At 39.1% G+C, this 5,586-nt stretch overlaps 1 long non-coding RNA gene across 1 annotated transcript; it reads right to left on the bottom strand.

Moving 5' to 3' along the window:
• Positions 1-280: 280 nt before the first annotated feature.
• On the bottom strand, positions 281-5,353 carry LOC112932893 (uncharacterized). Its single transcript, XR_003237576.2, has 2 exons — positions 5,027-5,353; positions 281-935 (listed from the first exon to the last, which is right to left on the bottom strand). It is a non-coding gene; the product is annotated as an uncharacterized lncRNA (long non-coding RNA).
• Between the last annotated feature and the right edge of the window lie 233 nt (positions 5,354-5,586).

Below are 5,586 nucleotides of genomic sequence, written 5' to 3'. Positions count from 1 at the left end.
AAATGGGGAGCATAGTGCCTTCCTCATTATGGGACTATAAGCATAAAATAAGGTATACAAGGTACTTACTTAACATGGGACCTAGGACGTAGGAAATACTTGCTATACCACGATTACATTATTACAATGCACTGTAGTTTATAAATACGTGTCATATAGAACATAGTGTGACTATATCTCATATTAAATTAATTACTGCTCACAGCTTTCCCCCCTCTGCCCACCATTTTTTTTTCCTCCAAGATACCATTCCATTGGGAAGAAAAAGGCAAATACAAAATGCAATGAATCCAAAATTCTTGCTTTAACACGGCCTGCAGATTTTCAGTGCAACAAGGTAAACTGCTGAAATTGTGTCATGAGCCGCCTCAAGATGTTCCCTGCCTTACATCTGTGTGCGGCTGAGAAATTGACTTTTTCCCTCCTAGCCAAATTATTAATTAGTTGCCTTATTGACTAATTTCTAAGCACTCAGTCAAATTGGGTAACCCATCCAATTTGAACGGGAGAACAGCGAAAAGCTTTAATTCATCCATTTTTCAATTGGGTGCATGTCATTGTCTGGAAACAAGGCCTCAAAACTCCACTGGAGCGTGGAAAACCCAGGGACGGTGAATTGTGAGAAGTCTTATCTTCATTTCTTCGTGTACTTGATTTCCTACAATCCCAGTTTTAAGATGGGTAAGAGTGAGCTTGAAAAGCCATGACCTCTTCCAGGATTAAATACTCACTGTTGCGTGCCTCCTGTGACTTGGGTACTTTTGCTGATTAGGAATCATTATTAGGCACTTTTTATGCCGTTCTCCTGTACATTCTTTGTTATCCAGACCCACGAGATGTCAGGAGTGGAAGGGGCTGTCCTCGTGTTGTGTTTTAATCACAGTGTTTTTCATATAGCTGCTTGCTTTTAAGATCCTCATCTTCTCTGATGTTTTCTAGGATGGGAGGCAGTGAATATTGCTGTTGTTTTTACAAAGGTAGGGATATTAAGGTGCAGAAAGTCTTAGCTGTTTTCTGAAGAGTGACAAACACTTCCCCAACCCCTCGTATTGGCAGAGATCCTAAAACAAGCCTTTGAGAGTGAAACAAAGACCAAACGTCTACTGGCTTGTCGACCTGGCTCAGAGGCAGGTACTTTTCTCTTTCCCTTCTGGGTAGTACCGAACTACCAGTCTACGCATCGGAAGGAGCCCATGAGTCCCCTCTTTTGCCCACTGGAGTAGGGTGGCCCAAGAAGGGAGGCCCAAACCCCAGCACCTTCTTTGAAAATCCTCCTGGGGGAATCAAAACAAACACATCATGGCAAGCGGGCTTTCCATCTGGGGAGGACTGCCTGGCACCACCCTTCCATTTCAAACATGCTTTTGATTTGCCTTTATTGGCTAGTGAAAAGAATCATTTACTAGTCAAGAGCCAGGCAGTGACAAAGGAATTCAGGTAAATTAGTTTCAGTTCTTACGTAGACAGTCCTCCTCCTTTGGAATTTGAGCTTTAGAAAATAAAGCCTTCTTACCACTGATTTCCTTCACCCCCCCCCCCCTTAAGCCTTTTAAAAAGGATTTTTCTTCCCTTTTAAATCTCTTCAAGAAAGAGTTTCTTTTCTTTCCTACAGAGGGGTTGAGGGAATTAAATTCACCAAAATATCCTAACATCGGTGCATGCAGAAAATTCAATGAAATCCAAATTAGGTGCATTAAAAAAAAAAAAAAAAGTTATTTTGCCGGGATCCTTAAAATATGCAGACATACACCAAGAGAGAGCTTCAAAGCCCATTTTAATAACTAACTACTTAGCAGCTCAAAGCATCCACTCCCAGCCCCTTTCGCCCCAGCCCCAGATACTTAAAATGCAGTTAAAGTTTAAGTTTTTAGTCCCTGAAAATATCAACAGTCACTTGTACAGAAGCAGCGTGCAGCGTCCATAAAATCTACAAGCCTGGTTTTCCATTACGCTGCTGTAATTAACAATCCAGTAGTAAATTAATGATCTGGAATCTACAAATGGTGCGGAACTGGGGAGCCGAAATATTTAGAAAGGGCTCCTGACGGTGTGCTGGGCTCTAGAATCTGAGTTTGTAACTGGAACCTTCATAAAGGTGCAATTCCCTGAATGTTAATGTTTTTCCGGGTGTATTGACAAATAAGGGGGATCCCTCACCTCCGGTTCTCCACTTTTGCATTCTATCTATCATTTCCTTTTCATTTGCTCTGTATTCTTGGTGGTTTCCCTCCGCTCAGAAACCCCACGATTCTATGATTTTTTTTTTTTTCCTCTCTTGGTAAGTTCTTTTTTTTGCTGAAAAAGGAATTGTTTCCCCAGAAAACATTCAGTCACCGGGGCTAAAATGCAATATATACATTTCAGGTGAGACGAAACATGTACCAGCAAAGATAAAAAAATATATATATTTATATATACGTGGAGAAACAAAAGGAAAAAAAAAGGCAAAAAAAAAAAAAAAAAAAAAAAAGGCAACCCTCGCAAGGCTGCCTAATGTTTAAATAACAATTTGGTGTTTAGACATGAGAGGTTGGCAGTCAGGAAATTTGAGGTTCCCGCAGACATTCTGGGCTCTTAAATCTGTTGTCAGTAAAGAGGCACAATGGTGTGAATTTTTAGCAGAGCATCAGTTGGACTTCGAATTTCCTGGGTTTTTGTTGGATCGTATCACAGTGAAACATTATATTCTTTCCCCCCCAAATATATATCTAATTTCCTTTACAGAGGGCAAAAAAAAAAAAAAAAAAAATTTTTTTCCCACCAGGGTACAAGAAAACACACATTATCTTTCCCAATGGGGCATTATCTATTATTGGGTATTTTGAGAGCTAAAAACATGTACAAAAATAATGTTCCAGACCCGTTTATTGTGTTTTGTCAGATAAAAAAAGCTGATTTTGATTTATTATTTCATGTAGATATTATGTAGACGTCCGTGTTTGACATTTCCTGAGAAATATTTCCGTTTCTGAGGTCTCTAAAAAAAAAAAAAAAAAAAAAAAAAAAAAAAAAAACCCGCATATTTTAAAAGACTTTAGGTTCCTTTTCTGTGTGTGTATATTTGGTGGCAGATGAGGGGGAGGTGCTTTCTAAAGCCCTTCATGTTGAAAATGTTTATTAACTTAAAAGAATTTACTGGGAAATTATGAACTTTATAAAAGACAGACATTTCTTGAGAGTCAATTGCTTCCAATAATCCCTTTTTTTTAAAGCCATTTTTTCCAGTCTTTCTTCCTATAATTACCGAATGTTTTAAATGTAATTATACCTTGACGTATCTCGTGATTTAAAATGGACCTTTGAGAATGATAGTAAAGTGGTTTTGCATTTCGTAGGTCAATAAAATCAAAAGCAGTTAAAAAAAATAAGTATACAACTGGATTTGTTATTCTTTCAAAATCAGTCATACATATAGACCTTTTCCGAGGGTGGGGGGGAGCGAGAGGTGGGTGAAATTTCAGATTGGAACGAAGTTATAACCCACATCAGGAAAATCGGCCCTTTAATGAAAGAAATGAAAAAGACTTAATCACCCAAGCCCCTCCAAAGTGACACTTCAAATTACATCAGAACTCTACCCAGTAAGGCAAAATGAGAGCCTTTCATCTGAAAAATGAAATACCTAATGATTTCAATGAGTTCTTACCTCCCTAAATTTGAGATCTGCATAGAGTTTGGATTTCTTTTAGATCTAGAAAAATATTTTGGGAAATGACTCTCTTCTCTTGTTTTCTGCTCCCTTCACCAAACCACCTTACCCTTTTATTTTTTGACATGAAGATAATTTGTTTTCTCTGGAAGAGTGGGGTGACGGTGGGAGAAGAGCAATGTAGTTACAGAAAAACACCAAATGGCATTTCCTAGCTATCTGAGAATATTAACGTTTGAGTGGGTCAGACCTGCCCAGAGGCAGAAGGCATAACTTAAGATCATTTTTCTCAGCTGAGTTTTAATGATTGAATGGATTTGTCTGAAGAAAAAAAAAAAAAAAAAGAAAAGAAAAGAAAAGAAAATGATTTAAATGTAGGAAGAGAGCCTAATGAACTAGTTAACATTCTTAGTATCAGGAAAGTCTAACCCATTCATAAATAAACAATTTTAAACCGCCTTTTTACCCACATGCATACACTCTCTCTTTCAGCTCCCTTTAGCAATTTGGAGTATAGGAGATTAAAGTCTTTTGGAAATTTCCAAGGTCAGACCTCAACTAAAATAGGATTAAGGGGGTAAGGGGGAAGGAAAAAAAAAAAACACACACCAAGAGAAGGGTTTTATTCCCTCCTGCCCCCTCCTCCTTAACTATCTGAAATAAATCGGAAGTTATTTCTCGAAATCCTCCTTTCCCCTGGCCAGAGGCAGCTCTTCAAAAGGTTCTGAGATTGTTTAAAATTTTTCCAATCCCCTTCTGCCCCCCTCCCTTCCCTCCCCATTGTAAGAAAAACAAGTGAAGAGTGGGGACGTTGGTCGGAGCTGGAAGTTAGGGTCCCTTGCAGGCAGTACTCCAGGGGGCACTGTGACATCAGGAACTTGGCCTGGGAGGGACTGCTAGTTTGAGGGTTGCCGAAAAGAAGACAAAGTCTCCCAACTTTGCAGCCCCTTTCTCTTCAGAGTACCAAGCCAGTATTCCAACAAAGGAAATGAAAAGGGAAACTGTGTTTCCCTTCTTTCTGTGTTTTATACGTGATGTTTAATTGCTGCATCAAGGACAGACACAGCTTTGAATAGGAGAACATACAGGGATTAAACAGCTCGGTAAATGTTTGTCCCTATTTCTTTCCCTCCCCTTCCTTCCTTCCTTCCTTCCTTCCTTCCTTCCTTCCTTCCTTCCTTCCTTCCTTCCATCCTTTTTCCCTCCCTCCTCTCTTTTTCACCCTCTTACATTTACTTCTTTCTTTCTTTCTTTCTTTCTTTCTTTCTTTCTTTCTTTCTTTCTATTTTCCCTTCTGTCACCTTCCTGCCTTTCTCTGCCTTTTTGGGATGCCTCTCTACACAGAAACAACAAAAACCACAACATCTTTCGATCTACCTTGGTTGCATTTCTTCGTGTTCTTAATTTGATCCATTCCTCTTAAAAGTCTTCCTAGGCGCTGCTTGCCTGTTCATTCATCAGATTTGAGCAAGGAGCAAGCCCTCTCAGTACATTTTGATAGATCTTAACAGTAATTATGCAGCAACTTCAAAGCAAAACTGTTTGTGTGCTTTTCCCCTGTCTTTTTCTCTATCTTCTGCGCAGGCTCTCTCTTTCTCAATCCTAACCCCACTAAATCCAAACAAAAAATCCTTTTCAAACAGGGCAGAAAATTGGGTTGAAGTTAGCAGCTGGTATTTCAAATGTACGATGATTGCAGAAACCTCCCCAAATTTCTGGCTTTGGGGGGTGATGCGGGGGGTGGGGAGAGGGGAAAAAATGAAAGAACCCTGTAAAGAAATAGAACTTCTTTTTTAAAAGAGAAAAGAAATAGAACTTCTTACTTGACGAGTTTCAATTAAAAATGCTATTTGATCATGCCTCAAAATTTCAACATGTTAGACCAGGGACCATGAATAATATGCAATAGCAAAGAGAGAGAGACTCAGGCATACATT

Source organism: Vulpes vulpes, chromosome 10, assembly GCF_048418805.1.
Source record: "Vulpes vulpes isolate BD-2025 chromosome 10, VulVul3, whole genome shotgun sequence".
Lineage (NCBI taxonomy): Eukaryota > Metazoa > Chordata > Mammalia > Carnivora > Canidae > Vulpes > Vulpes vulpes.
This window is presented reverse-complemented; position numbering and strand designations above follow the sequence as displayed.